This window comes from Musca autumnalis, unplaced genomic scaffold (assembly GCF_047663935.1).
Source record: "Musca autumnalis isolate F117 unplaced genomic scaffold, ASM4766393v1 scaffold_4, whole genome shotgun sequence".
NCBI classification, from domain to species: domain Eukaryota; kingdom Metazoa; phylum Arthropoda; class Insecta; order Diptera; family Muscidae; genus Musca; species Musca autumnalis.
The window spans coordinates 46202084-46213377 of record NW_027411977.1 but is presented as its reverse complement, the minus strand read 5'-3'; the positions used below and the strand labels follow the sequence as shown (position 1 = coordinate 46213377).

The 11294-nt window shown below is 38.0% G+C and overlaps 1 protein-coding gene across 3 annotated transcripts in view; it reads left to right on the top strand.

Annotated features, from left to right (window-relative positions):
• LOC141403880 (G-protein coupled receptor Mth2-like) overlaps positions 1–11294 on the top strand; it is a 536210-nt gene that overhangs the window by 361355 nt on the left and 163561 nt on the right. The gene's annotated exons all lie outside the window — the stretch shown is intronic.

Here is an 11294-nt window from a genome sequence, read left to right as displayed (position 1 = left end):
AAATCAAGAAGTACGCTTCTATGGGCATATAGGAAGACGTGGACCTATACTGATAATACTCCTCTGGAATATTTTATAACTCTTGGAAGACGAAATAACGAATTTCGGCCATTTCGGTTGGATATTGACGTCACAATCTTCAGTATTACGAAAATCGGGAGGTACCGTTCTATGGTGGCTATATCGAAACGTGGACATATACCGAAGAATTTTAGTCAGAAATGGGGCAATATGAAAGCGTGGACCTGTACAGACATATTTCTGGCGAACAGTTTTATATCACATTGAAGACTAAATACCAAATTTCAGCCACTTTGGTGGAATATTGAAGACACAACCTTCAAAATACGAAAAATCGGGAGGTACCTTTCCATGGGGGCTATATGAAGGCATGGACCGATACCGACAAAATTCTGGGGGAAAGTTTTATACCCCTAACGAAGACTACGTACATCGTTAGGGGTATAAAACTTTCCCCTAGCTATTTTGATAGGATAATGAAGCTAAAACCTTCAAAATACCGAAAATCGGGAGGTACCGTTCTATGGGGGCTGTATGAAGGTGTGGACCGATACCGACAAAATTCTGGGGGAAAGTTTTGTACCCCTAAAGAAGACTACGTACCAAATTTCAGCCATTTTGGTAGGATAATGAAGTTAAAACCTTAAAAATACCGAAAATCGGGAGGTACCGTTCTATGGGGGCTATATCGAAACGTGGACCGATATATCCCATTTTCAATAGCAACCATCCTGCAAGTAATAAAGACTCTTGTACCAAATTTTGACTCTCTATCTTTAAAATTGCGAGCTGTATCTTGATTTCAACAGACAGACGGACGGACAGACTGACGGACAGACGGACATGGTCAAATCGACATAGAATTTTATGCTGATCAATAATATATATATACTTTATAGGGTCTCAAACGGAATGACAAATTTAATTATACCCTCTATATGGTGGAGGGTATAAAAATTGCACGACTTGGGGTTTAAAATTCCACGAGTTGGGTTTCAAAATTCCACGAGATGCGGTTTTTAAAATTCCCCGATTTGGGGTTTAAAATTCCACGATTAAAAATAAATTAACACGGTTTCAACATACTTAAAAAAATTAAACGATTTAGTGTTTAGAATTCCACGATTTGATGTTTAAAATTCCACGATTTGGTGTTCAAAACTCCACAAGTTGGGGTTTAAAAAATCCACAAGTAGGGGTTTAGAATTCCATGAGTTTGGATATCGAATTCCACGAGTTAGGGTTTAAAATTTAACGAGTTGGGTTTCAAAATGTACTTAAAACAAGTAAAAAAGTATCAGTCGGCTTTGCCGACAGAGATATACCCTCAGCCTGTGTATATTGAAACAATTCTTTCCAAAATTACGTATGTATTTAGGGGGTTTTAAAAATTTTGGGCGTTTGAACAGACAAAAATGTTGATTAGGATTAAAGATCAAAAGTTTTGCGGAGGAGATACTAAAAGGAATGGATCGACATTGACCGTTATGGAAGTGGATATCCAGCCACAACATATGGTGTCATAGGGGGTTTTTACACTCTTCGGTCTGTTTGCTCAAGAAGTATGGACTTGCCCCTAAAAAAATTTTACCATCGTAAATGAGGCAGCGAATGCAAGTTGCTTCAACAAAAATCAAAGTGATTCGATATCACGTCTTAAAGTGAACTTATCCGAAATTTTGTGTGGGAGGTACCGGATGGAGTGGACAAAAATAGTCCATATTTGAACCAGATCTATATCTGGTAGATATATTAGGATGTGTAAAGTATAGACCAATTCGGCCACTTCCTTTAAGAGTTACCGTACGAACAATTTTTCCGAACATTTTTGAACTTTTGTGGGCGAGGTACCTTAAGGAGTGGACCGATATGGCTTATCTTCAAACTTAAACTATGTTTAGACAAAATATTACTAAGACCATATTTTGGACCGAATCAGCAGATCCGTTCGAGGGTTATCTTGCGCTCCAACCACCTTACACGGTGTCAGGAAGTATGAACTTGCCACTGATGAAACTCGTATGGAGGGCAGTGAATACAACTTGCTAAAACAAACATAAAAGCGATTCGAAAGATGACCCTAAACTGAATTTTTCCGAAATTTTGTGTGGGAGGTACCCGAAGGAGTGGACCTATTGAGGCCATATTGGACCCTCATATTACTCTGGTAGAAAGTTTACACTATACAAAGTATGGACCAAATCGGTCATTCCCTTCAAGAGTTATCGTGCGCACAAACTTTCCGAACATTTCGAACTTTTGTGGGGGAGGTACCGGAAGGAGTGGACCGATGTAGCTCATCTTCGAACTTAAACAAAGTTTGGGCAAAATATTACGAAAGCCAAAATTTGAACCGAATCGGTTCATCCGTTCGAAAGTTATCGTGCGCTCCAGCCAGCCAGACAGACAGACGGACGGACATGGCTAGCTAGATCGACTCCAAATTGTCTGAAACACATTTCGTCCAAACATACTAGGGGTCTAAAACCATTATTTCGATGAGGCACATTTTCATCGTATCAAAGTGAATTTAAAAAATCCACGCGTGGAATTTTAAACCCCAACTCGTGGAATTTCTTAAAGCATATTTTCAACTCCATCTCGTGGGATTTTAAACCCAAACTCGTGTAATTTTTTTCAGTATATTTTGAACCCCAACTCGTGGAATTCTTTAAAGTCTATATTGCGAACCCCATCTCGTGAAATGTAAAACCCCAACTCGTGTACATTTTTAAGGTATATTTTAAACCCCAACTCGTGGAATTTTAAACCCCAACTCCTGATATGTTTAAACTATATTTTGAAATTCCAACACGTGGAATTTTTTAAACTTATTTTAAACCACAACACCTGGAATTTTTTTAAAGTATATTTATACGCTCAACATTAATGCTAACGAGAGTATATGAGGAAAAGTCAAAATTTTTTAGTTTCCATGAAGCCAAGGTTTGCACTATTATAATACGCGAACTATTGTAGTTTGCCAGTAACTATGACTATTGCTGGATTAATTTAGATGTTTTTGTACAAAGCTCAAAAATTTAGCAAAAAAAATTAATTTACGTGGTAGTTACGACCGCGTAAAGGAAAAACGATAGGTAAAAACACGTTGAATCTAAACAGGTTTTTTACATTGCTATTCGATTTCTGATTAAACCATGCAAATGACGGACATCTGTCCAAAGTAAAAGTTGGAGAATACAAAATGGAGATTACACTTCTAATGTATCACTTTCCAAAATTTCCACTGCATCCACCTTTTATGGATGCTGACATTTTGAAGCCGGATTTCAGGTGTTTTTTGTATTTTTTATGTAACTGGGACGCGCATTCGGATATTTCGAAAAACCAATTATAGGACTAAAGAACTCGCGATTTCGCATAATCTGATATGTATATTAAGTATGTAGCCCACACAGCAGCAGAGTAATCTACTGCCAAAGGCCAACATTTAGTGCGATATTTTTTCTAAAAAACCTATTTTTTGGGTACAGTATTTACAATATAGTTTTGAGTGTGCTGGTACCCCGCGATATTTTAGTTTTTCGACGATCCGGTTCATATGAATCACAGATCGTAAAAATCCATCTACTAGAACGGCGGAAATGGCTACTGCAAAAATTGAAAAATTTGCGAAAAATGTTTTTCAAAATATCGCTGACTAATTCGCGTTTTATGTGGATCGTTTCCATTTAAATGAAGAAAGTGAATCATCACTCGCGTTTGTGCGAAAACACTGGTTTGAAAAATTTAGTAGCATGGGAGCTGTATCCGATTTATCCAAAAAATACTGTGTGATGCTACATCCACGGTTCTTGATGGATTTTATTGAAATATGTTTAGATCGATGTATTTTTTGACGGTTGATAGTGAAATCGGATGCGCATAAAAAGTGTATGCACTTTGTGCAAAATATAAGCGTAATACAGTTTGTTGCACACTAAACTGCAGACGATGCTACATCTTAGCCGCCAAAGTAAATCCTGGCAAATGTGTACAAATTAAAAGAGAAGAATTCGCTGTATTGGTAAACCGCATGCGCATCAAGTGATTTTGAGGATTTCGCGATTTACACGCATTTCAAAATGAACATTACCCGATACAATTTTATTTCAAGATTATACCCCATTTAAAGGAACCCAACATTTATTTGAAAGATATCCATATCTTTTGCTAGATGTTAGCGTGTTTTCGAGAAGTGATTAGAATAAAAAATGTGATTTATTGCGTGAAATTTAACTAAAATAGAAGAAAAACTCCGACATATTTTTCTTACATTTTGTTCAACTAACTCATAAAATAAATTTTAATAAATATTTTCTCTTACAAAAATTTTATAAATTTCCTCAATATATTTTTTGTTTTTTGCTATAATATGCAAACCGCTAAACGGATTTGTATAGTTTTGGTTTCATTTGAATCTTCGCGATGATTAGATTACGTACATATTTTTTAAATATTTTTCAGATGCATAAACAGCTTGAATTTTATTAGAACAAGTTGTAAACTACCAATTGTTTTGAATGCTTTCCTAATTTCCGCGAAAATTTACAACTTTTTCACTAAAGTTATGGCACCTCAGTAAACATATAGTATGTAGGGAGCCTCTAATTAAGAGAGTTTCTCAATATAATGATTAGAGTCATTTAAAGATTTTTTTCTTTTTATCAGAATTGAAACCGCCATAACTTTTGCGCGCAACAACCAAAATTAGTATCTCGAACAGATTTAATAATGGGATTTTTTTCCCAATGTATGTACCAAAAATCATTCATGTAGCTTTAAAAAAAATTTTTAATTTTTTTTTTATGGAAAACTAAAAAAATTTGTCTTTTCTTCATATACACTTTCATACGGGCAAAATGTGCCTCATCGAAATAATGGTTTTAGACCCCAAGTATGTTTGGACGAAATACGTTTCAGACAATTTGTAGTCGATTCAGCAATGTCCGTCCGTCTGGCTGGTGCGCACGATAACTTTCGAACGAATGAACCGATTTGGTAAAAAATTTGGCCTTCGTAATATTTTGTCCAAACTTAGTTTAAGTTCGAAGATGGGCCAGGTACCTTCCCCACAAAAGTTTGAAAATGTTCGAAAAGGTAGTAACTGATTTTGTCCATACTCTGCACATCGTGAAATTTCTACCAGACTTAGATGAGGTTCCAATATGGACGCAATCGGTTGACTCCTCGGGTACCTCCCACACAAAATTTTGGAAAAGTTCAGTTTAGGACCTGCTCTCGAATCACTTTGATTTTTGTTGTAGGAACTTTTATTTGCTGCTCCCCACACGACGGTACAAGTTTCATCACGGGGCAAGTCCATACTTCCTGAGAAAATAGCCTGAAAGGTACAAAAAAACTCCCTATGACACCGTGTGTAGTGGTTGGAGCGCAAGATAACTCTCGAACAGATCTGCCAATTCGGTCCAAAATTTGACCTTCATAATATTTTAACCATACTTAGTTAAAGTTCGAAATTTTTTCGGAAAAATTGTGAGCACAATAACTGTTGAAGGGAGTGACCGATTTGGTCCACACTTAACACATCCCAAATTATCTACCAGAAGTAGATCAGGTTCGAATATGGACTACATTTGTTCACTCCTTCGGGTACTTACCACACAAAATTTCGGATAAATTCACTTTAAGGCCCGCTCTCGAATCACTTTGATTTCTGTTGAAGCAACTTGCATACGTTGCCTCCTTTACGTCGGCAAGAGCTTTTTCAGAGGCAAGTCCATACTTCTTGATAAAATAGCCTGAAAAGTGCAAAAAAACCCCCTGTGACACCGTGTGCAGTGGTTGGAGCGCAAGATAACTCTCGTACTCAATTTTTTTGTCCAAACTTTGTTTCAGTTCGAAGATGGGCATTACCGGTCCACAACTTCCGGTACTTCCCCCAATATTTAAAAAATTTCACTAAAATTGATGCACGATATCTCTTGAACGAGCCAACTAATTTGGTCCAAACTTTGGATCTCCTAAAATTTTGTCCAAAATTTAGTTTTACTTCTAAAATTGCCTACATCGGTCCTCTCTTCAGAGTACCTCCCACACAAAAGTTCAACATTTGTGTCTAAGTGCAGTTTAGGATCTGTTTGAAGATCCTTTAGAAATGTGTACCGATGCTGTTCGTTGTTGTCGTGTTTACAGCGATATTATGTTTTCCGTAGACAAGTCTAGGCTTCCAAAAGCTATACGATGACCCACTAAAATGACAAGTGGGTGCGATATCTATCGACAAGTTATGACTCCCAAAATAAGATCCACTTTCGTAATGGACTATGTCGGTCCATATCTTCAAGTACCTCATCCGCAACACTTTCTAATCCAAGTTCAAATATCCAAAAAGGGCCAAAAAATTCTGAAAAGACCCGAAATGCATTCGATCTGTCCGTAGATGAAATTCACATAGGGTGAGGGTATATCTCTATCGTCAAAGCCGACTGATACTTTTTTACTTGTTTAAACCAAATCTCAAATCATTGACATATGCCCAACATTTTTAGTGGGTTAACTTCTGATTCATAGAGAACTCGAAATATTACATTAAGTTACACTAAGTTTGCAAGAAAGTTTTGAAAAATTTGATAGCACTGTGAACCGAAATTTTGGGGGGTGGAAAATTCCTTTTGGGGATGAAAGCTCTTGGTGAGTGCATACAGAACCCAGAAGGACAGATCCGCCGTGAGTCGAACTTCCGCGTTATGGCGTTATGAAGTTTTTGCTAGAGACCATGTAAGCCATCAGGAATTAGCGTTATATCTTTGTTCACTGTTAATTTAGCTTATTTTTGAGATTACATGTCTGCAGTCAAATCGAATGAGGATTATTTTCGTAGAGCACTTCGACCTTCTAACTCCCTTCCTTCAATGTCCTTTTCGTCCTTTATTTTAAGAGCTGCTATAAAAGCACCACAAGATGACGTTTTTCTGCTTCGAAATGTTCTGCAAAAATGTCGCTCAGAAAATTTTAGGTACGGCTCTCATTGACAACAAATCGATTTTGTCGCGTTTTCGTGGTCGTTTTGTGAATTTACCCTGTTTTTGTTCAGAAAAATACTTTTTGTTTTTGTATATTCTTTACAGAACATATAAAAACACAAAACAAAGTTTTTTCTGAGCAAACAAGGCTAAATGTCAAAAATGACTATGAAAACGCGACAAAATCGATTTGTTGTCAATGAGAGCCGTACCTAAAATTTTCTGAGCAATATTTTTGCAGAATATTTCGAAGCTGAAAAACGTCATCTTGTGGTACTTTTATAGCGGCTCTTAAAATAAAGGACGAAAAGGACATTGAAGGAAGCGAGATAGAAGGTCGAAGTGCTCTACGAAAATAATCCTCATTCGATTTGACTGCAGACATGTGATCTCAAAAATAAGCTAAAGTAACAGCGGACAAAGATATAACGCTAATATCTGAGGGCTTATAGGGTCTCCAGCAAAATATTCATCACGCCATATCTCAAAAGTTCGACTCACGGCGGATCTGTCCTTTTGGGTTCTGTATATACTCACCAAGAGCTTTCATCCCCAAAAGGAATTTTCCACCCCCCAGACTTTGAGCTCCATTTTGTTGCACAGTGTAGTTAAATATCATGCGCACTAGCCATTTTATTTGTTGCCGCCAGGTTTTTTTGAGCTTTTTGGCCACTATCTCAGGAAGTATGGATTTGGTCCCGATGAAACCTCTTCCATTGTTCCAATTAAAAACGATCTGAGAGGAGCTCTTAATCTTCACTTTTTCCCAATATTGTGTGGGATATACCCGAAAGAGTCGACCGACATAGTCCGCATTCGATCCCAATCTATATCTGGAAGGAACATTACGGTGTGCAAAGTTCGGACCAAATCAAGTGTTTCCTTCGAGAGTTATTATTCATACCAGTGTATAGGAAAAAATTGAACTTTTGTTGGCGAGCTACCCGAGGGAGTGGACCGATATGGCGATCTTCAAACCTAAACTAAATTTGACGAATATATAATGAAGTGCAATATTTGGTTCGAATCGGTTGTTCGGTTCGAAAATTGTCGTGCAGGTGGTACCTTTATATGGGGGTTAGCTTTATCACAGTGTGGTCCTATGTTGACAATTTTTGGGGGGAAAAAGTTTTGTGACTGCAAATTATAGCTAGTAAAAATTATAGCCAAATTACAGCTAGTTCGGTTAAAAATTGTTGTTTAAATTCGCAAAATACCGAAAATATGGAGGTACCGTTATATGGTACGTATATTTACTACTTTTGATGGAGAAGTGTTGTGACCAATAGGAGCTACAAGATTTTGAGATTTTGACAGTTTGATGGGTACTCAATCAAATAACGTTTCTGTTATGGAAAGAAGCTAAAGAACTCGGTGAAGTATATGAAGGAACAAATAGAGAAGATTAGGATTTAATCACAAATATAGAGAATATTTAACGTAATTAAAAAAAAAATGATATATTATTTTATTAGTCGGAGGTTAAAACACCTGGTCTCCAGCTTCACACCCGTGAATGAAAGACTTGCTGCAATTCGAATAAAAGCTAAATTCTTCAACATCAGCTTTATTTGCGCTCATGCTCCCACTGAAGAAAAGGACGAACAGACCAAAGATATATTTTATGAGCGCTTAGAAAAACATGGTAGTTAGCAGTACCAGATTTAATCATCTCGATATTCATAAGGGCACCTGGCTGTCTCCAGATCAAAGAACAAGTAATCAAATTGATCATGTTGTAATAGATGGAAGACATTCATCGAGCGTGTTGGATGTACGATCGTTCCGAGGCGCAAACATTGATTCGGACCACTACCTAGTTGCAGCAAAGGTATGCACCCGCTTAAACATAGCAAACAAAGTACGAACAGACACAACACGGAAGTTAGACATCGGTAAGCTGCAATCACAACAGATAGCCACAGCATATTCCACTCAACTAGCCCAATTGCTTAATCAAAGCACACCTCATCCCGATAACATATCAGCGCAATGGCAAATTATTGCCCACTCCATGCAAACAGCCGCAAAATGCTTACATGCAGAGACCTCCACCAAGGAATCCATTGTATGATCAGGAGTGTCGTGCTGCAACCGAATAGAAAAATGCGGCATATAGGGCTTCTTTACAATCCGTAGCAACGCGTAGCGCACGAGAGAGATATCGGGAGAAATGGAGAGAGGAGAAACGTATTTTCCAAAGGAAAAAAAGAGAGAGAGATGGAAAAGCGGAAGTGTGAAAAAATCGAGATGTACAGGAGCCAGAATGAAGTCCGAAAATTCTACCAAGGAGTGAAGCATCAAACTGATGGCTTTGGTACGGGCATCTCCTCCTGTAGAGACCAGCAAGGTAATTTGGTAACTGAATACAGATACTGTGCTCAGGATATGGAAAGCTCATTTTTCAAACCTGTTGGTATCCAGCGAAGACGACGGAGATACCACAGATCCAATCCCAGAAGATGGTATTGAATGTATACCGCCCAGCCAAGATGAGGTAAAGACAGCAATAAACCGGCTGAAGAATAATAAGGCAGCAGGAGCCGATGGCTTAACAGCCGAGCTGTTCAAAGCCGGAGGCGATAGGTGTATTCATCAGCTAGTTAGCCTTATCTGGCAGGAAGAACGAGTACCCGACGATTGGAACCTGAGTATCCTGTGTCCCGTCCATAAGAAAGGAGATAAGACTGTATGCTCTAACTATACACGCAGAGAAAAAATATTGTTGGAACAATCATATTCTAAGAACAAAATAGTGTATTTTAAAATTCTTAAAATATGTATTATTGGCCCAACAATATATTTTGTGTCATCATGTTTCCTAATAAAAAATATATGGTTCAAACAACAATATATATTCATAGATTTTTAAAATACACTATTTTGATCTTAGAATATGATTGTTCCAACAATATCTCTTCTCTGTGTGTCGGGGCATAAGTCTACTCCCGATTGCATACAAGATCGTGTCAGGGATATTGTGCGAACGACTAAAGCCTATGGTCAACGAGATAATTGGACCATACCAATGCGGCTTTAGACCTGGCAAGTCCAACATTGACCAGATATTTACCCTGCGGTAAATCCTGGAGAAGACTCAAAAGATGCAGATCAAGAGCCTTCCAAGCCATGTCTGAATTCGGTATCCCCGCAAAGCTCATCCGGCTCTGTAAAATGACTTTAACTGACACGAAATCCTCATTTAAAATAGGAAAGAACCTCTCCAAAGAGTTTTGTACCAAAAGAGGTTTCAGACAAGGAGACAGACTTTCGTATGATCTCTTCAACTTCCTGCTGGAAAAGGTTATACGAGAGGCAAACGTCAAAAGAAGTGGCACAATCTACACCAATACCCACATGTTACTTGCTTATGCTGATGGTATAGACATCAGGGACGATCAGTAAAAGAAGTAACAGATACCTTTATGAAGGTCGAAGGAGAATCTGCTAAAGTGGGTCTGGTGGTAAACGGCGGGAAGACTAAGTTGATGGTGTCGACGCGCAATGCGTCCATAGAGATCGGGCCAACTGTTGACGTTGGTTCCTATAATTTTGAGGTAGTTAAAGACTTCGTCTACCTCGGCACTGCCATAAACACAACAAACAACATCAGTTGTGAAATAAGAAGAAGAATTGTATTGGCCAACATATGCTACTATAGTTTAAATAAGCAATTTAAAAACAAAGCCATATCTCGTCAAACAAAAATAACGCTTTACAAAACACTGATACTACCTGTGCTGATGCATGGTTCCGAAGCCTGGGTACTTGCGCAAGCAAATAAGGCAGTGCTTGGTGTGTTTGAGAGAAAAATTCTTCGAAAGATCTTGGGACCAATCTGCGTTGACGGTGAATATCGACGTCAATATAGTTAAACGTATTGAGATGCAACGATTGCGTTGGCTAGGCCATATCATAAGAATGAGCGATGCTGAACCCGCTAAAAATGCGTATAAATATGAGCCGATTGGCGGTGCACGCATAATTGGCAGGCCAAAGAATAGATGGCGCAAACAAGTGGATGAAATGTTCTGTAATGGGCCAGCTAAGTAAGTAAGTATTTTATTACAAAAACAAACATCGTAATATATGTATGTGTTGTTATTCAGCCACAATGAAGTTCAGCCTAAGTAAAATTTGTTTGTGGAACACAAGTATTTTCTTTCAGGGACGTAGTCAGAAATGCTGTTCGATACCATTTCGGAGAGGGGACCAATGGACAACATTTGAACTTTTGCAAGTAAAATATACCAAAAATGTGTGAAAATTACCATATGGGGGAGGGGA